Genomic DNA, 22,321 nt, shown 5'->3' on the forward strand with positions numbered 1-22,321 from the left:
GTCAGTAGCATTCATGGCTCTGTCACCAACTCCTGATACAACACTTGGCAGAGCCAAGAGCAAAATAAATGTGCCAAATAAAGACAGGTTTAGGATTCCCAGGAACTATGCTGTTGTATTTATCATTTTGCTCTTCCTGTGATCCTCATGCCCATTTCTCCTACCCTGCCCTTTTAGGGCAAGGTAGAGAACCTTTATTCTTCCAAGCCCCCTTTGGATACTATAACATTATTCACAGGTCATTCAAAACTATTAATACAGGCAGACAGGCTGAGAGCAGCTGACAAGAAGCATACATGTCTGCCTTATCATGTACCAAATTATTATGAGGGCCTTATATTGCCAGAGGGCTAGATATTCCCCATCCTTGCTTCACAGAAACACACCTCCTTTTTGGTAACCTCATGGCTACTGAAGTTGTTGACTTTAGAAAGAAGCACTGGCATGTTCACATGGCCACTACCCCTGTATTACTCACCAGCTGATGACAACTATTTCACTTTATTCCTAAGGCTTCTTGGATAGGCCTCAGTCCTTTCTACAGGTGGACAGAAGGCCTCATTAGCACAGCAAGCAGCTTTTCCATCAGAGATTTTTATATATAGATGAAGCCATAGGTTAGGAACCTCTCAGAAAGCAAGATCCAGCCAAAATCCACACTATCTCTCTGTCCACAGGAGTATGACTGAGCTTTCAAGATGGGTTTTCAAGAATAGTAGGAACTTTATATTTTAAATTCTAATGACCACGCTAGCTACTCTAAGAAAACAAATGGCAAATCCTTGCACAAAGTAGATATCTGGCTCAAGTTCAACTCTGGGAGAAATATGAATTTTCATATATCAAGCTTACATTAATAATGACAAAACAAGAGCTATTATTTATCTATTTACTGCAAGCTATTAAGAGCATGACAGCATGATCAAAGCTTTAAACACATTTCCTTCTTTATCATCACTCCATGAGGTAAAAATGTTTATTATTTCTATTCTCCAGAGAGAAAACCAAGTCTAAGAGAAAGGGCTGGGATTAATACCCCAGACCTCCGCATAACCAATCACGATTGTTTCTCTGTCGTTTTACTATTTAGGCTGCTTTCTCCTCTGAGGGGTTCACAGACATTTACTTGCCCAGAGAAAGCCTTGGAGGATAACCTCAAAGGCTGAAATTTTTCTCTGCAATGTACATGTTGAAAGGAAAGCAACCTCCAACAACTTACCTTTCAAACATACATCTCTACATTAAAAGAGAAAACTGAGATTTAAGAAAAATATGTGGGAATAGCTCAGGAGTGTTTATGACTACAAGTCCACAAATGTATTTTCAATATCTTACTAGTGGTCAGGCAGTATGCTGGGTGCTGAATTATCAGACTGTCAATGGGGAGAATGCCCAGGGACAGAGAGGTTGAAGGGAAGAACTTCTCACACGGTGACTGTATCAGAAATGTTTAGCCAATAATTTACAAAACTGTTATGTCATATCGAATTAAGTAGAAATCATCTTTCACACAGAAAAGGTGAGAGCTACATGCTTTTATTATCTGTAAATACATAAATGAAGAACTGTATGTCTTCTAAAAGCAAAGTTTCATGTAATTCACCTAATTCGTGTATATTTCTGATACCTTATACTAGAGAGTTAGATGGTAAGATCTGTGAATATCAAAACCATGTAAGATTTTGTTCTTAGGAATCTGAAAAAAACAAATGAGAGAAGAGTAATGAGAGCCAAAACAAGACTAATTCCCAAAATAGAAACAGAACATGTTGCAGTTGCTTCTAAACACAAATAGAGATGAGAATACAAAAGCATCTCTTTCGGCATTCCTCCAAATATTCATAGGAAGGAGGCTAGAATAAGGACATGAAGTAGAAGACAGCAGACCCTGAAAAGGTCATATACTGTCTGTAAAGCCTTCTTACAGGAAAAGCTGCTTTTGACAAAAGGTTATGAAAGGAAGACTTTCTCTTTTATAAACTGAAAGAAATTTGATAATTTACAAAGTCTTTGCAGCTCTACTACCTTAGGTTCTTTTCTTCTTTCATGCATTTTTTTCTTATTAAATCACATTTCAGAGCATGTTTTATTAATCTGTCCAAAATAGGTACTTTTACATTTATGAATTTTCTCTCAAAAAATCTCTCTTGTACCTAAAGAAAGATAAGCATATAAGATAGGCTCACAAAAACATTTGTTAAATTAATTTAAAAAATTATGACCTTACTTTAAAAAGACTTTAGCCCAGCATTGGTGGCTTATACCTGTAATCATAGCTGCTCAGGAGGCCGAGATCTGAGAATCAAAGTACAAAGCCCATTTGAGCAGAAAAGTCTGTGACATTCTTATCTCCAATTAACTAGCAAAAAGCTGAAAGTAGAAGTGTGTCTCAAGTGAAAAAGTCAAGCCAGAGCAAAAGGCCCCGAGTTTCAGCCCAAGTATCCATCAAAAGAAAAAGATGAGGAGGAGGAGGGGAGACAAAAAAAGGGAGACAATAATAGGAAGAGAGAGGGGGAAAGAAAGAGGCAGAGAGAGGACAGGAATAGAGAGGGAGAAAAAAAAGATGTCATGACAACTGGTCCTAATCTATGGCCTACATCCAACAAATTAAGAGAAAAACCATTATCAAAATAGCTACATATCTCATGTTGGCTGCTGTTCCTGACCTCTAAAATAAAAGGTATCCCACACAAGTGGTTTACGCCTGTAAACCTAGCTACTCAAGAGGTTGAGATCTGTGGATTGTGGTTGGAAGGCAGCTGGGGCAGGAAAAGTCCATGAGACTCTTATCAACACAAAGCCAGAAGTGGAGCTGAGGCTCAAGTGGTAGATCTTTATCCTTGATCTAACAAGCACAAAAGCTCAGGGGTAGACCCCGTCCCTGAGTAAAAGCCCCAAGATCAGCTCACAAAAAAAGTAATATAAAGATATATAAATATACCATTTGTGAAACCTCCACAATATGCCAAGAATTATGTCAAGTATTTGCCCTTAGACTGAAATGATCTAAATAGTTTTTGCAACAGATATAAAGGAAAGACTGAATTTTGTAAATGGAATTGCTTCTCACCTCAGTAAGATAGAGACATTTTCTAAGTAGAAACTGATATGCAGAAAGGATTAATTCTAGTACTTCTACTCACTAACTGGATCGTCTTGAACAAGTGCTTTTGATTTTGATCTTTGCTTTTGATTTCTAATCTATAAAGTTGATATATAAATGGTTTGATCATTTTAAATGATTAAATTACAATAACTATATGTAATATGCATTGGATAAAGTATATATCACATTTCATGATTAGCTGTAAAACTATATTCCCAAGCTTTCTCTAATTTAAAATGATATGATACAGTATTTTTTAAAGAAATCATGTGAACAGACTCTTAATTTAAGTTGTCAAGTATTAGCTGCTTATAAGCATGTACATTCCCTAATACTTGGAACATACAATTACATTATCCAGTAATATTTATTCCAAGCATATGCAATATAAATGTAAAAAACCTCAAAATCTTTACTAAATATTTCCCTTTAGTCCCAGCTCGAGGCAGATGGACAAAGGCTACTAGCCAAAATACAGGTGTACATGGGAGTTGTAGTTCGAGGTGAGAGGCAGCCTCCATGGATCCTCCAGAAGTGAAACTTCATCTCCCAGGAGACACTTCGCCTCCCTACATAGCACGCTGGGAAGTGAAGTATCTGACTTCAGAGAAGCGTACTATCAGACCGCTACGATATAAGTGGAGAACTACAACTCCCAGAGGCCTCCGCTCCTCCGGTTGCTGGCCTTAAGATGGAGCCAAGAGGAAAAGCAACATTGAACTTTAACCGTAGATGTGAGTGCGGTTGCTTTTGGCACTCCCGTGGTTAGTGCCTTTCTAAAACAACCCCACCAGTATTTCCTGCTGATCCGCAACACATGTCTGAAAAACCCAGAATCATAAGTGCAGTTAAGTCTGCAAATGGCAAACATTACTGTGCATGACGTGAACTTAACGTTCGGCTTCAGGCAGCATCCTTGGGCCACCTGAGCGCACAGCTTTCAAAGGGGCTATTTGCTTTGGGTGTTGTTTGTTTTTCCCCTGGTTTAGCGCTGTGAGAGCTGGCCTGAGTCCACACAGCAAGGGCAGATATTTTGATTTATAGGGGGAAGTTGCAACTGTAAGTCAAGTTCCCCCTAAAGTTTCCTCTCACCTGCAGGTTGTTTCCCTAAACTTTCACACGGGGATCTACCTGAAAAAATAGCAGCGTATGCAACTCAGTATCAGCTGCAGCAGCAATAATAATAATAATAATTTCTCAAACAGGGAACCGCTGAGCCCCGCTACCACCGATGACCCGGTGTGCTTTTACATATCAAGTGCAGCTCCATCACGAGGGATTTGCCTCGGTCAGCCTCACTTGGTTCCTGCACCTGTTCCAACCTGCAGTTCGGAACGGCTGGGGCAGGGACTGCTACTACTTGTCTGAAACTGAAGGCGCCGGGACCCAGGACCGGCTGCTCGGACCTCCTGCCTCAACTTCCCCACTTCTAAAAGGAAGGATGAGAGGGTCAGGGCGAGGGCCGGTGCTGAAGAACTGAGACTGCCGAGTCCCAACCCCGAGCCGTCTGCAGAGCGCGAGAGTCCGGGAGACCGAGCCGAGCCTCCCCGCGGGGAGACGCACCGGCCCCGGCCCGCCCGCCCCGTCTCGCCGGGCCGCGCCAGCAGACGCGCTGGGACACCCCGAAGACCCGCAACCCAGACACGCTGTTCCACTGGGGCTTCACTCCCCGCGCCCCTACCTTCCAAGATCTTGGCAGCTGGGAATGAAAGGCGGAGGAGGGGAGCGCGGGACACGAGCGCCGCCCAAGCGAGTGCCCACTAGGGTGGCGCCGCCTGAGGGACAGGGGAGCGGAGGGCAAAAAGTGCCTCAACCGAACCGAACGCGGGGAGACTACAATTCCCAGCAGGCCCCGCGGTAGGGGCGGGGCACAGAGGGTGGCTCGTCAACGGACAGCAGCAGCGACCAATAGGAGCTGAGAACGCGCCTACACCAGGCTAATCAGAATACAAAGGAACAACAACAATTCCCATTTTTCTTGCAGCTGGTGAGCGGCTGAGGTAAAAATCTCTTTAGAAAGGGTTTTTTTTTTTGTCATGAATTCACACACACGTGGCGTTTTCCGACCCACCAATGGAACGTGATTCATTCCTTGCCGTCAAAAGCTGCGCTTCTCTTGTCCCTAACGAGTCCCTCTGGCTGGATGTCCTTAACCTATTCTGGACCTTTCTTGGTTCCTTGGGATTGCTATCTTTATCTTTCTCGCAGAACTTTCACACGGTGCTTTCCTCGATTCCCTTTTCAGTGCTGTTTGCTCAATAGCATTGTTACTGCCCAAACACTGCATAAAGTTCACCTATTTATCTATTCTACTATTTCGGTGGTCTTATTAGCATGCACATTCCATGCAGATGAGGATTTTTTTTTTAATTTTGGTGCAGTATTTTTAAGCACCTATAAAAGTACCTGGCACACACAAAGGTTTTTGTATAATTGGGTGAAATCTAAAGGTGGCCTTTCTATTTTCCTCTCCTCTCTGACCACCACTGGGGCCTTGCACCTGACCTCTTTTTTAATTCAAAATCATAGTTGTCATGGATGCTGGAGAAATCACTGGTTCCGAAGCGGTTCCTACTCCCAACATGCACCAGGTCTGATGATAATGGTTAACAAATTTCAGAGCAGCTAAATAATTATCCTAGCATCATATAACTCCTAAAGAGACCAGAATCCTGGCTGTAGACTCTTGTGGCTACACAATAACTATTTCTTTTAGATACTTTTCTTCTTATAGATGCTTCCTTGTTTCCCCGCCCCCCACCTCCCGACACAGTTCTAATTCAAAGAAGAAAATATATTTCCCAAGAACTCATTTACATTTTAAAAGGAAAAGAAGAGCAATGGCACATAGACAAATACTGAGATAATGTCTCTAATTCTCTCTTTAAAAATGTCCTCTATCTCCCTTCTTCCCTCTCTCTCTCTTCCTCCCTACTCTCTCTCCCTTTCTCTCTCTCCCACCTTTCTTCTCTCTCTCCCACCCTCTCTCCCTCCCCCTTCTCTCCCTTTCTTTCTTTGGCCTGACTCATTACATGCAGGTGATTACACCAAGTCTTAGATCTTTCATCCTTTCTGATGTTTGAACCCCACAGAGAGTAGCAGGGTGTCCTACAAAACATCCTGGTGTGAAATATGGATGCTCTCAGAAGCTTCACTCTCAGAATGTCTCACTGGATTACAGTCAGATTATAGCTACTACACAGAGATACTAGGAACACACAAAATATTAGAGAATATGGATACAAGATGAAATTGAAAACAATTACAGTTAAAACAGCAGGAATGTGATCAATATACAGACTAATTTTGTGCCCAGGGATTAAAACCCCACTTCAGGCTTCCTAGCCTAATCTTCCGTCAATTTGGAGCCCTTTCCTATAACACACAGCTTCTAGCTTTTATGAGCATGGACTTAGCCTTCACAATGTTCCTGAAGCTGACCAGCATGAGATATTTTAAAATATGTGTCAGCAGCTAGATTAAATGTGGAAGAAAATCAGTGGACCATATGAAACTGGAAAGCTCAGCACCTAGACTCTCCAGAGAAAGTATTAGCTTACAACTATTACATCTATTTTTTAACAGAAATATCATAAATACTGTCAGGATCTAAACAGTGGGTATCTATCTAATGATTAAGGGCAGTCTAATAATGAATGTATATGTATTCCTTCAGCTGTAAATATTACTGATTGCTGGGCAGATGGCTAATTGGGACATTCACAAAGAGCATTAAGAATAGCACTCTCCTTGGGCCAAGGTCCTTCAAGTACCCAAGACAGTCAATGGAGAGGTTACCATGTAATCCATGACTTGACTGAGGAATCATCTTAGATTGGGTTTTCTAACAAGCAGGTACTGAGACATATATTCAACTGCAAGTAGGTTGTTTTGTAAGTAATTGCAGGAAGCACCAAGAAGAGGATAGGAAAGTGAAAAGGGAAAGTAAAAAAGGCAAAAAAAAATGGTATCATGTCTAGCACATTACAAATAGAGACAAATATAAATTAATCCTCTATGTGATCTCTGTGAAGCAATATGGGATACATACCTTAGAATGGAACTGAGCTATGTCACTCGGAAGACAAAAGAACTGGGTAGTCTAAATGCTGTCTTATCAGCTGATGGAAGCTGCTTTCAGAGGATATTAAGGCCCTGAGTTCTCACAGAAAGTTAGAAATAGATGTACTGTCACTGGGAGTAGGGGAATAGAAGGAACTGACAGGGCACCAATAGAATCTGCTACAAATGGCACACTCATGTCACTGGGGCTAGCAGAATGAGAATAGCTGAAAAATGTAGTAGGCACATTAAAAAAAAGTCTGGGGGTGGGGGATGGGAAGGGATGGGAAGGGGAAACAAAGGAGGAGGCTGCAATGCTTGATAAGAAATGTACTCATTATCTTGCCCATGTAATTGTAACCCCTCTGTATGGTATTTTCACAATTAAAAAAAAAAGTCCAAGCTGCTTACTACCTTGTGTCATTATCACATGAACAATTAAAATGCTACTTTCTAAACCATTAAGACATACAAAACAAACAACAACAAAAGCCTCATTTACATTGGAAGCAGGACTCTCTGGACTTAAGGAATGGCCTGGGAATGGGTACAGAAAGTGGGAAGAGGGTCAAGAAGAGTTTGCAAAAATAATATTTCTGGAGTCAATGTCTTTATTCTATGACCTTGAAGGCATATAAGTAAATGGCTTAGATTGTTTTTAGAAAGTAGCAGAAAGATCTAAGTAATCCCAAACCTAGGAAGACAAATTTGTGAAAACCTTTAAGTTGTACCACTGTAGCACTTCATAGCTAATGGCTTTTCTTTATTACAGTTACCATTTTCTGTGTTTTTGTGGTTATACCCTGCTTCTTTCAGATGAAAAGCAAGCTCCATGAAGACAAGAGCTTAGTTTTTACCTTTTCCCAAAGTAGGTATTCAATAAATATATGTCAGTGAACAACTGTATTATGGCCAGCATGGCACAATAAACCAGAAAGCAGAGTATTAGAAGAGCCTGACATTTTTACTGCTTATAACATCTCTACTAAGTCATAATGTAACTTACAACAGAGAGCCTCACAATAACCTCCCATATCATAAGGTGAACAAACAACCTTATGTGTGAAAACATGGTGGTTCTGCTTGAGTTAATATCCATGCAGCACCCTCTCCAAGCACATAGGACATGCATGAGATTCTTTACTTTGTAAACCCACTTCAAAACTAGAATGGCCTCAGTGGCAAAGAGTTCAACCCTCTGCAAAATTCATCTTAGCCATGTGTTATTGTTCATAAACTAGATTTTAAGATAAGCACCTTCAGGGGATTTACTTGAAAAAGAAAATCATATGTGATAGATTTTTTATATTGGAAAAAAGGAAAAGCGATACATTGTTACTCCTAATACAAAGTATAGAAGAGTTAAGGAAGTGCTGTGTCTAAATAAAGATTTCTCAGCCTGCAATTTTTGAGATTTTTGGCTTTGGTTAGAAAATTCTGCTTGCTAATAAAAGCAAGAGCCATCTTGTGATACCCTAAAAAAAAAAATTCTAAATTTCCCTCATCTCTCTTTTTTCTTCTTTCATCTTATTTATCTCTTTGTTGTTCTGTGTTGAACATCTTCCTTGGGTAGATTTGTTCATCAGATATTTAGAGATCAGTCTATTCCCCATAGTTAGGGAACATATGCATGCTGTCTCCTTTTAACTATGCCTCATAAATAATCACACTTAATCCTTCTTACTGCCGTCTTTTGCAATCATCTTCCAGTTACCTAGAACATAAGGTGCATAAAACTAATCTCAGTGTCCAAGCTGTGATCTCACTAGGGTAGCTCAGAGATAAGCGATGATTTTCCATCACTCCCTTTCAAGATATTATGCCTCTAAACACATTGTCCTGGTTTCACCGCACTTTAAAGGCATTTCATCATTCTAGAAGATAAGACCCATTAAAGCATTTCCTAAAAATTAAAAAACTATATTTCTTTAGTAGACAACTTAAGGTAGAACAGTATACAGTTTTTACTCAGATCAGTTTCCATAGGTTGAGGTCTACTCTTTGCCAGTTGCTGTGCTAGGGTTGTGATATACCAAGTAAGAGTGGTCTCTGGAGTTGTATTGTAGTGAGTACAGCACTACTAACCATAAGCATGTACGCAGGTAAACTAATCAGTGTGATGCCACAGTGAATTAATGTCAGAATGAATTGATTCTGCCACAGAAAGAGTATTCCAGGCATAGAAGCCGAGTTCACACAGTATAGATTCTTTAGCCTATTACATAGAAGTAGGAATTCTTCCAGCCTCTTTTCTGAGGGTCAGCTCATGAAGGTTTCAGAAGCATATTTCTTGGTTTGCCTTCCAGTCAACTGGAAGCCTTGTAACTATACAATTAATCATTCTATTTGGATACAAAAAGAAGAAAATTGTATTTATTTACTATGGCCATTGCTTAGGGTATGGAGATATAGTCATGAGTAAATCTTTTTTAAAAAGTCATGCTTGTGGGATACCTAGTAGAGAAAACAGAACATGCATGAATATAAAAACTCATAAATAAATCATAAGTGTTGATAAAGGCTAGACTGAAAGAGCAGAGTAAGGAACTAGAAGACATTCCATATGAACAAAGGCTCCTTTGAAGGAGTGTCATTTAATGAAGTAATGGGACCAGCCAATAAGGGAATCCATGGGGAAATGTTCCAGACAGGGGTAAGTGTGGATCCCAAAGTACAAACAAGTTTGGCATGGTGGAAGAACAATCAGGAGGTCTGTGTGGCTGAGAAGAAAATGAATAGGAGACAAAGTCCAAAGTTAACAGATTATGTAGATTATGTAGGCCAGATTATGTAGATTTTGTAGGTCATGGTAAGGTATGAAGGGAAAATGTTAAATTATTCTTTGAATTTATTTACCAGATAGTATATGTAGTACAATCTATTTGTGTTATACACACACATACATACACACACACACACACACACACACACACACACGTGCATACACACTCATAATTATTGATGCCCATAATCATTCATTGAAATTTTTGGCACAAATAAAGTGTTAGAAATTAGTGATTTTATGGTTTGTAGAAAGATAGATACAAATGCCATCTAACACAATACTTCTAGTAGAATCAAGACAGTGCCCTGTCAACATCTACTACTACTACTACTATAATATGTATCTGTGTGAAAGAAAGAGAGAGAGAGAAATAACACTAGGGTATCCTCCTCTCAGGTCAACCTTTGAGTTTTCAGAAATTTTTGGATGCCAGAGATAAAAGATTGTGGATCTATTCTTACATTTGTGTAGAAAACTTCCCCGCACATTTCTACGTAATTGCAAACGTGACATGGCATTGGTAGCAGTTTTTTTTCTTTTATGCCATTCTAAACTTCTAGAAATTTTCCACTTGAGATAGCACAAGTTAAGGAATTTTTAATGTAAATATCAATGTTTTATTCATGTATTATTTGGGTATTCAGCAATATGGATAGTATTAAAGGAAAGTATTTTTCATATCAAAGTAATAGAAGACATTCTGACTATCCAGTACAACATTGTTCTAAATCTGAGTGTTTTGATCATGACAGTTAACTTTTACTGTGTCCTCTGTTTACAGGTTTTTGTCTTTTAAATATGCTTGAGAACTGGAAAGAGTCATAGGGAATTATATAAATTTATATTTATAAGCAGTAGGAAACTCATTTCTGAAGTGCAACAGAAAATGTATTTTAAGAATTTTATGGTAAATCCTTGTTTTGAATGCTACAAGGAGTTTCTTCTGTTTCCCTATAGAACATTCTTAGGAGTTGTGATGTTTCTGTTTTATTTTATTTTGTTTTTACGGCAAATCTGTGGGGGGCTCTTCTGTTTTGATAACAGAATGTCATGGTTGTGATAAATACTTGCCTGAAAGATATTTATAATGTACAAGTCCCTAAAATATTTAGACATTTAAAAGCTGCAATTTGCAACCTCCCTATTTCCTAACCACTCTCCCCCAACAAAAATTCAGAGAGATGTATTTAACAGACACCACATTTCATGGTGAATGTTATTGGCTATGTGGCTGAAAACTGTAATTAGCCATGCCTGACTGATTCATACATGAATCGTTTCGAGGTTTATTATTCCACTGGAATGTTAATGAACATGAATACAAAATACTCTGAGAGATTTCCTTTTTATCTTGGTAAAGTACATACAGTAAAGGGAAAAACATTTAAAATAATTAATGAAAAGTATTTCATGCATATAAGTAGCCCCTTGATTTTTTAATAGAAAAGAACATTGTATAATTTATTACAGCCTCTTCTCTATGAAGCACACGAGTGATTTTGTAAACATTAATTAATAAAGCCTCTGGAACCCTACCAGGTAAGTGTTATTAAAACCCAGAAGTCCTAGTTTTTTGGACCTTTGCTCCAATTTCTAGGTAAGAAATGAGCTGACTAAGATGCTTCTATATCTTCCAAAACGAAATGAGCATGAAACCAAGATTCAGCGTTCAGGTGTCATTCATGAGTAACATTCTTTTATGAACCTATTCAAAAATAAAAGCAATTTTAGGAAAAAATGATATTTCAGCACTGCCTTAATCTACCAGAGATTTTCTTCTTCAGAAAATTAAACTAAACACAAACTGGAAGTCTGACTTAACTGGGCCTGCTTCTGAATTTAGGGTCACCAAAGCATACTGTAAATGGAAATCAGATTGCTTTAGAATCCAAGAACAAACTCTACTTTTGACCTTTAGAAAGCTCATGATGTATATGCCCACAAAATAAACAAAATAATTTCAAAGTAAATTCGTTGAGTGCACCTGACCTTTGAAACTGAGCAGATGATGTTAATCAGATTTGTACAACGTTAATCTAGCTCAGCCTCCATCTCTCCATGTATTTTTTTTTAATATCTTAAGGAAGAGTCTCACAACAGGGAATCTTCCAAATCAGAATCGATTTAGAAATGGAACAGAATGTATGACCTGGCTTCAAACAATGAAGTCTATAACTCAAACATACAAGCAAGGGAACATTATGACTGTAAACCAATATATTATGTGCCTGAAGAAAGAATGACTTTTTCAAGAAAATGCTAACTTAAGCACATTGTAGGCAGCTTCTTAATAAAATAGTTTGAGTTTTAATACTGTATAATGTAGCATTATGGCTACTATGTTATTTATTTATTTATTTTTGTGTACTGGTCTTGGGGCTTCAACTCAGGGCCTGGATGCTGTCCTGGAACTTTTTTGCTCAAGGCTAATACTCTACCACCTGAGCCACAACTCTACTGTTTGCTTTTTGGTGGTTAATTAGAGATAAAGAATCTTAGAACATTTACCACCTAGGCTAGTTTGAACCATGATGCTTAAATCTCAGCTTCATGAGTAGGCAGAATTACAGGTATGAGTCACCAGCACCCAGCTAGGGCTACTTTAAAAAAAAAATTATTGGTGGGTACAGGATTCTGAACTCAGGGCCTTACACTTGCTAGACAGATGCTATACAACTTAATCCATTCCTTTTTTGCTTCAGTTATTTTTCAGTTAGAATCTCATGTTTTTTCCCAGAATCAAGTCTTGGACCTTGATCCTCCTACCTACATCCTCCCACATAGTTGAGCTTACACGAGTATGTCACCTCACCCAGCCCCATAAAGGCTACTGTGAATTAAGAATTACCTGCATTTTAGTTGAGTGTGGGTAGCTCATGCCTATAATCCTAGCTACTCATCTGACATCTGAGGCTGACATCTGAGGATTCAGATCTCATTTCAAAGCTAATGCAGGCAAGAAAGTTGCTCAGACTCTGATCTCCATTCAACCACCAAAAAAAAAAAACAACTTGGAAATGGTAAAGCACTAGCCTTGAGTAGAAAAGGGCAGTTCCCAGGCCTCAGTTTTAGCCTCAGGACACACACACACACACACACACACACACACACACACAACCTGTATATTATATAAACATAGCTCATGTGACCATGTATGTCTGCTATTTTTTTTTGTCTAGATGTATAATTTCTATATTTTGGACTTAGTTTGAGCCATGAACATCTGAGAATGGTCTATTAAGTGTTAGGTTTTAAAATGAGGTAGCCGAGTAAGAACCACACCATGCACGAGTAAAAACCACACCATGCACGTGGTATTCAGGTAAGGGGTAGGTTTATTCATCTTTCCGGCTGGCACCGGGCCATGTTGGCCCTCCATGCAACTGGGAAAGACCTGGGAAAGAGAGTGTCTGGCCCTAGGCCACGCCTTATCTAAGGTAGGGGCAGGGAAATGTGTGGCTACATCGAATCCAGATGTGACCTCAGCGGATGCAGATGTGACCTCTTCCAGGTGTGTCAGTTGCCTAGGTAATGCAGGTATTGGGATGAGACTTTGCTGCGAGAAGCATGGAGTCTGCTCTCCATCCAGGAGCTTGGACCTTATGTTAAGTAACTTGACATTTGCTTCTCATCCCAGGATCACTTTATAATGAATAGACAACCCTGGCCTGGCTGCAATAGCTTGACCACATTTGTTCTTGCCAAAGTGGGTGGGAAGACAAGGGCAGTCACAGAAAACAAAGCAAAATGCTTCACTTAAGCACTCCTTGTTATTTGGCTGTGAACACTGGTTTAGAGAGGTACATGGTCCATGCTGACATTTTCCTCAGATGCTTTATGAAAGAGAGACAAAGAAAGAGCGTAAGAACTATAATCACTCTTTCTCAGTAATGTGCTATATGATGATACAAGTGTGGGACAAATGAATATCTTGCCCACCTAGGAATTAAGTCAAACAAGGGCAGGTAGAGTAGACACAGGACTAAAGGAATATAGCCTAGCTGATACCACAATACAATTTGGCCTGAAGCTACCTTTTATTTTCCAATTACTGAGCCTTTTTCTTATTTTAGTTGCTTGGAACTAGGTTTTTGTTACTTGCAGCCAAAGGATTCCTGAATACTCCAGTTTCAGCTGACAAACTCCTAAACTAACTTAAATAGGAAAGTGAAATGAAAGGGCTAATATTTTCCCATTCTATTGTCACCAGCTTCTACTGTATGCGCCATCAAACCACATATGGGGCACATTTACCTTAAAAAAAATGAAGAAGAAGACAAGATGTAGGGCTGTGCTCAAATGTGTGGAAGTCTGTTTTGTGACAAAGGCTTAGAATTTATTCTGTGAGGGAAATTTGGATCAACAGGCTGAATGTTCCATACAAATGAAGAAAGCTTTTCTAATGACAGAAGTCATCCTGACCCACATGGGACCTAGGACTTTCTCTGCCAAGTAGAAAGTTGAATAAAATGACTTCTAAGATTCCCACCAATGATGGTTCCTTAATTCAAGCAGTTTGGTCATGGGGAGCATATTTGTAATTTATCATAAAGTTGTCTGTCTTCATCAATTTATAAACCAAAAACAATCATATGAAAAGAGACAGAGAGGCAGAGAGGGAGAATCATCAAAAGAGAGGTGACACATGAACAGTTATCATTAGAACGTGGTTAATATTAAACATACCATGTTGGAAAATGCTCCCTTTAGTCCTGACTTTTGAAGAAGCATTTCTCTACAATATTTTCTTTAAATATATGTAAATACAAATAATAATTACCTTTTAAAGTAGACTATAAGCTGGGTGCTGGTAGCTCATCTCTGTAATCTAAGCTACCCAGGAGGCTGAGATCTGAGGATAGTGATTTGAAGCCAGCTGGGGCAGGAAAGCCCATAAGACCCTTATCTCCAATGAACTACCAAAAAAAAAAAAAAAAGCCAGATGTAGAGCTGTGGCTCAGGTGGTAGAGCATTAATGAGCCTTGTGCAAAAGAAGCTTAGGGACAGAGCCCAGACCCTGGGTTCAAGTGCCAGGACCTGCAAAAATAAAAACAATTAAAATTAAATATACAATAAAAAGTTTCTATGTCCTGAATGTTTTTGTAGGCATATAGCTAATCAGTAGTACTATAGATATGCTCCTAGCCAGTGGATATGAGTTCCCAACTATTCCATTTTTTAGCATTCAACCCTGACTTGAGAGTGTTCTATAATACATATTTTTGCTATTCTTCCTGACATTCTTTGTGTATTGCCAATTTATTTTGTGTCCTCAAAAACACTTTCGTTACACAATGCTTAACAAAAGGAATGCAAATGATACTCACATATTAGAGCTGCTATAAAATGGCAATACAATACCAATACTAGACATTAAAATGCAAGTTTTGCAGAGAATCAGGGTGCCTTCAAGATATGCTTAAGAAGACAGAATCAGGCAGTTGGGCCTGGGGAGCATCCTTTGGCATTCTGCAGGGCAGCACAGACACCACTACAGCCAAGGAGATCAACAGAAATGGTATAAAAGCTACTTGGAAGAAATTATTGTCAGAAGAGGTGTGATGCTTTCCACAGCCTTACAAAGAACAGTGTTTGAAGAGATGGAATATATTTTCATTGGAAAACTGTAAGGAAGACTAAGTATGATGCTGATGACAGTGACACACCCATTTCTGAGAATGGAACATCCCATCCATCAAGTCTGTCTCTGAACAAACTAAACACTGTGAACCAAGTGGGCAAACACATCCAGAACAAGAGAAACAGCGCATAAGACAAAAAGGATAAAAACGGGGCTGGGAATATAGTTTAGTGGTAGAGTGCTTGCTTAGCATGCATGAGGTCCTGGATTCAATTCCTTGGTATCACATAAAAAATTTAAAAAAATATTTTTTAAAAGGATAAAACAGGCAGTTTAAAAACTATAAGTGGGATGCTAAAAAGAGTTACATTGATCAAGACACATGGTATTCATAAACTGCCTTGTTGAATGGCAACTCCTTTGTGTAACTCCTTAAAGGTAATTTTAAAAAGTTTTAAACTGTATAAAATTTTTAAAAAAGAAACTGTAAGTGGTTGAGTGTTACTGGCAAGACTATAGAAGAACAATTAAAAATGAAACTTAACTGTATGTAAAAACCAGATAATGGAAGAGCTGATGATATGATAAGCACCAGGGAGCAAATGATTAGTTTTAGTCAGAAAGTGATATGATAAGGTTGAAATTGTAGAGAAAAATCTTGAGGCTCTGTGGAGCTTGGTTGAAATGAAATATGACCCAAGAAAGAGATGAATGAGGAAGTTAACTGTGAACAATTAGAAAAATTACTTTGCCTAACAAATTACTAAAGTAAAAAGGTGGTAAAATAGAAATTAGTAAATTTCTGAAAAGGAATTTACAATATTGTGAAGAAGAAAAATTTACAATGCTAATATTGAAAAAAAAATCCATGCCCTTTGATGTAATAATTCCATGTTGTATGATGCTACACTAAATAAGAAATATAGACAAAAGCATATGCTCTACTATATTCCTTCCTACAATTTTACTCCTGAACAATTAAAAACCATTTTTATGTCTTAACAAAAGAATAATAGTTGAACCAATTATGTCACTATTGTTTTTTGTTGTTGTTGTTTTGGTTCTTTTGGTCAGTCATGGGCCTGCACTTAGGGCCTGGGCACTGTCCCTCAGCTCTTCAGCTCAAGGCTAGCGCTCTACCACTTGAGCCACAGCGCTACCTCCGGCTTTTTTCTTTTTGTTTATATGGTGCTGAGGAATCAAACCCAGGGCCTCATGCATGCAAGGCAAGAACCACTGAGCCACTTTCCCAGCCCTGTCACTATTGTTTAAAATGTTTACAAAAACATTCACTGACACACAAAAAAAAAATTCCATAGGATTAGTGTTAAATATAGAAAATAATCCAAGTGTGACAGTACATGCATATGATCTCAACTCTTGGGAAAGCTGAGGCAAAAAGATGGAGATTCCAAGATGAGGCTGGGCTGCATAGCAAGACTCTGTCTCAAAACAAACAAGCCAATGCAAAAGCAGAAACATGGTATGAGACCACTCTTCAGAAAGTTATATGCAATTACACATAAAAATGTAATTATTCTGTATCTCCATGTGGTAGAATTGTAGGTGACTTTTTATCTTTATCTTTTTGTATTGTCTTTGATATACTGGACTAACATGTACCAATTTTGTAAATAAGTGTTAGATTGAGCCATTCTGAGTGCCTACTATGGACTGAGTTGTGTCCCCCTCTTTCTTGGTTTAGATGTTGAAGCTCTGATTTCCAGTGTGATTTGTAGATCATTATATTTTGGTAAAAAACTGAGGGTGAGATCTTTATTCTGGGATTAATATCTTTACAAGAAGAAAAAGAAGAAACTCTAGAACTCTGTCTCTTTCTATATGCACAGATTACAGAAGTGGTCATGTGAGCACAAAGAAGATGGTGTCCATCTACAAGCCAGGAAAAACACTCCATCAGAAGAGTTCTAGTCTCTGGAATTTGTGTGTGCGCGTGCGTGCGTGCGTGCGTGCGTGTGTGTGTGAGTGTGTGTGTGTGTGTGTGTGTGTGTGTGTGTGCTGGTCCTTAAGCTTGAACTCAGGGCCTGGGTGCTGTCCCTGAGCTTTTATGTTCAAGACTAATGCTGTACTACTCGATTCATAGTTCTGGTGGGGCTATTTTTGTTTGTTCAATTTGTTTTGGTAGTTAATTTGAGGTAAGAATCTCTCACGGACTTTTCTGCCAGTATGAGTTGAAGCCTTGATCCTCGGATCTCTGCCTCTTGAGTTGCTAGGATTACACGTATGTGCCAGTGGCAACCAGCTTAGCCTCTGAAATTATGAGAAAATAAAAATACCTGTTGGCCACAGAACCCATTCTACAATATTTTGTTGTAGCAGCCCAGGCTAACTAAATACACTGCTGAAGGGGACTCCAAAAAATGGTCGATTCCTTATTGTTCAACCTACATAAAAAAAAAAAAGAAACAAAATGAGAGACATCCACTGAAATGTCTTTGCAAGTTCAAGGTTGCATGTTTTCTCTCACATATAGATGCTGGACTTTATGGATAAACACATGTTATTACATGCAGGATCACATGTATACCTGTGTACAGAGAACATGTTTGTAGTTGTGGGAATGTTTGAAGGGACTGGAGGAAATAGGAAGAGAAAAAGAGAACATTAGAGGGTGAACAATAATGAAACACATTACACCTGTGTGTGAAGATGGCTTAACAAAACTCATTGAAAGCCGTTGACTAGGAGTGGGTGTAGGGATGGAGAAAGTGAGAATGAATAAGGGAATTGATCTGAATAATGTATTGTATATGCAAGTGTGAAGTAACACAGTGAAAACCCTTTGAACAATTGACACACACTTAAAAACAGTTAATGAGGCTGGTGCTGATGGCTCACACCTGAAATCCTAGCTACTCAGGAGACTGAGATCAGAGGATCCGTTCAAAGCCAGTTCAGGCAGGAAAGTCCATGAGACTCTTATCTCCTATTAACCACCAGAAAATTGGAAGTGGCGCTGTGGCTCAAAGTGGTAGAGTGCTCACCTTGAGCAAAAAAGAGCTCAGGGACATTGTTGGGGTCCTGAGTTCAAGCCCCACAATCAACAAAAACAGACCAATTAATGATGGAAATGCCTAACAGATCCTGTTGTGGGAGGTGTGAAGGATAGTTGAGAGGTTGAAAGAAAGTGAATATGGCTGAAATACTTGTGTACATGTGGGAAAATGGAACAATGAAGCTTATTGTGATTGGTTTGGGAAGGGGAAGGGGATGAAGATGACAGAGCGGGCATCATCTGACCAAGGCACATGGTATATACATATATGGGCATGTCAGAATTAATAAAAAGTATGGAAATAAAAACCTCTTTGCAAAGGATGCCAAGACTGAGAACTAAAGCAATCACAATCCGATGAGGAAACAATGATATCAAAGATACAAAAATGGTATACTCTGTAACTTGGCAACTGACAATATTGAAAGATTGTCTTGATGTGTTGGGGTTGGCATTCAGAAAGTGAATCCAAAGACTGTACAATAAGAAATTGGATGGTGGTAATGATATTATCTAAGACAACACATATCCAGAAAAATCTGTTTGGGAGCTAGCCTCTAAGATGGCCTTTAATAGTTCCCATTGGCGGTCTTTATTGTCTTAGGAACTACCTCTCCTTAGATACAGCAAGGGGAATACAAATAGTCTCTGACTTAAAATAAGTTGCTTTGTGATTTTATAATTGTTTTTCTTTTGCCAACCTTACTGATGCGAAAGCAATGCATATTCAATAGAAACCAATCTCCAAATTGTGAATTTTTCATCTTTTCCAAAATGGTGGTATGCCATGTCTGTGGGATATCTAACCCACAGACAGTAAGGAAATAAGGTCTGCCAAAAACCTTGCAAAAGACACTGGAAACAGATCCTCAAGCTCAAGTTCACCCTGATTTCACTCCCTGACAGACCACCAAGTCCCATACTATGAATTTCAGTAGTGTCTTGATTCCTGTGCCACAACAACTGGGAGATAATAAATGCTTGTTTCACGTTGTTCATTTTGAAGGTAATTTGTGATAGCACCCAGTTTTGATTGATGTTATTCTTTTTTTCCATATATATTTTTATTGTAAAAATACTGTACTAGTCATCGAAGGCAGACATAATGTCTTGGCAGTTAATGCCTCTTTCATGGTCTATAGTCAACAAATATATATTGCAGGCTGAAAAAATAGAAAAGAGATCAGGAAATCTGGCAAAGTAGTTGGGACAGACCCTGGTAGGGGCCGGCTAATGGGCCATAAGATGGAACCGTTTAGGATAAAGATTTGTTAGAAGAGAAGTGTAGTGAATTACTTTCATGCTTGACATTAGGGCCTTACTTACAATGTTTGTAAATGTACTTTAATAATCTTATGTGCTTTAGAGGCCCATAAATCCCAAATGCTCCAAATTGTAGAGTTCAAACCTGCAACTTATTGTCTTTTATAGAAAACCAACTTTGAAAAAGGTGTGGTCCTGGACGTTTTTCACTATAAAAGGGTTTAGCCAGAGTTTTCTTCAAGTTCATTTCAGTGCTTTAGGTAATACATACTGAGCAATTTTGTATCGGCTTTCCTTTTTTATTTTTTTTTCCTTTTGGACTATTGTTGACCTTGATTTAAGGCCAAGAAATGTGAAATTCAAAATTTTTGCAGGATATTTTTACCAATTATACGATGCAGTAGTGGTCAGTCTAGAAACATTCTCTCATGTCTTATCAACAACTGATTGAGCCCATTAATGCCCCAACACATATTAGAACCCAGGAGAAGCTGAACATGTAATAAAGAGAGTCAGTCCATTTAACCTTAGTGTACCAACAGCAATACCTGTTCTCTAGGCAGTTTCTTGTCAAAATAGTCCCCTGAATAAACAAACACTCATAGGCACACATGTGTACACACCATGTTTTATGAAATCACCTCATACTTGTTCCATCACAGTGAACCTAATTTTGAAAACTGAGGGCATTCATGAGTCTGTGGAAAAATATTGCATGCTCTATGGCAATAAAATTGGTGGCGCGGGGGGGGGGAGGGCCTGAGGTGAACATCAGAGTTCTTATTAAAAAGTAACAGAGGAAAATTGCACATCCTAGCCAAAGGTAAACAAAATTAACAAGAAACATTTGCATCTCAGGATAGACTCACAAAAGCTGAGATTAACAAAAGGAGGTAGGAAATCTCAGGAGTTAATCTGTAGTTCTTTCCAGGAGAGATAGATTTTATAACTCTCATTTATTATGAAGTCTAGTTTTGTTTGACATCCCGTCAGCCACCCAACGCTCAGCTCTTGCTTCAGAGACTTCTAATTATGTATAGCAAATACAAAATTTCCCTCCCAGAAAGCTATCTGGTCTTTTCTCCTTTTTAATGTTTCATTTCATAATTCTCTTTGATACTCCTTGTACCTCTTCCATGTAATTTGCAACTTTCAAACACTAGAAGATAGTTAGCCTTGCCATGTAGATTTCATTTGACTAAGTCATTGTCAGAGAGATTTTACTTCCTTTTAAAAAGTAATGGCAAGAGCATCTCTGACCTTCTACCTTGACTGCAATTAAAATATCAGCTCCAATGTTTTCTGGTACAAAATACAATAAATAAAGTATGAATCGATACAACAAATTCACTCAACCTGCAAAGCAAATAACAGGGTATTCTTTACCCTTCTGTTGCAGTCAAGTAGCACTCCCTGCTGTGTGACCTTTAGAAAAACATCTAACCTTTCTGTGCCTTGGTTTCCTAATCCATAATAGGATAATTCTTACCACTGAGCTTCACTAGGATTAATTTAGGATTAACTCCAGATTATGTGACTCTCTCACAACAATATAGATGATATTATTCGTAATATCTTCCAGAATCCACTGGTCTTCTTTTCTCAAAATATCTATTTCTTACTTCATTTGTGCCTCAAAACCTGAAACAGGAATCATGTTGTTTTTATCATCTTGTTTTTAGATTTGACCTGGACACATCTGCTGAGTTTACAGTATCCCCAGATTCAGTACCATGAGAGATGGTGTGCATACACATGTACATGCATGTATAAATATGTGCATATACACTTATGTATTTAAATATATAATATACATGGAAATGCATTAAAAACTTCAATAATGATGTGTGGTAAAGAAAGCATAGATGTTTATATTGAGATAGGTTACTTGCATGTTCATATTTTATTTATTTATTTTGCCAGTCCAGGGGCTTGAACTCAGGGCCTGGGCACTGTCCGGGAGCTTATTTTGCTCAAGGCTAGCACGTATAAATATGTGCATATACACTTATGTATTTAAATATATAATATACATGGAAATGCATTAAAAACTTCAATAATGATGTGTGGTAAAGAAAGCATAGATGTTTATATTGAGATAGGTTACTTGCATGTTCATATTTTATTTATTTATTTTGCCAGTCCAGGGGCTTGAACTCAGGGCCTGGGCACTGTCCGGGAGCTTATTTTGCTCAAGGCTAGCACTATACCACTTGAGCCACAGTGCCACTTCCAGTTTTTTGTGTTTATGTGTACTGAGGAATGGAACTCAGGGCATACTAGGCAAGCACTCTACCACTAAGCCACACTCCCAGCCCTGTTCCTATATTTTACTTCCTGATTTGAAAATGTGGTTATTCCTGCACTCAATTATGACTAAGGAAAAACCATAGTACATTTTAGCACCTATGACCTACTCTTTCTTGCTGTCAAAGTGTCTTTTGTGGGCAGATTATTCCTCTGTCTCTTTTTAAAAAAAATCATTAGTATATTTAAGTAGCTGGGAAA

General features: G+C 38.6%; 1 protein-coding gene across 2 annotated transcripts in view; it reads right to left on the minus strand.

Annotated features, from left to right (window-relative positions):
• Positions 1-4,916, minus strand: part of Fhit (fragile histidine triad diadenosine triphosphatase) — a 1,324,198-nt gene extending 1,319,282 nt beyond the window's left edge. For both annotated transcript variants that reach the window (XM_042680219.1, XM_042680218.1), the window contains exon 1: positions 4,788-4,916. The gene's annotated coding sequence lies outside the window, so the exon portion shown is untranslated. The remainder of the gene's footprint in view (positions 1-4,787) is intronic.
• Between the last annotated feature and the right edge of the window lie 17,405 nt (positions 4,917-22,321).

This window comes from Dipodomys spectabilis, unplaced genomic scaffold (assembly GCF_019054845.1).
Source record: "Dipodomys spectabilis isolate Male_0828 unplaced genomic scaffold, ASM1905484v1 ptg000054l, whole genome shotgun sequence".
Lineage (NCBI taxonomy): Eukaryota > Metazoa > Chordata > Mammalia > Rodentia > Heteromyidae > Dipodomys > Dipodomys spectabilis.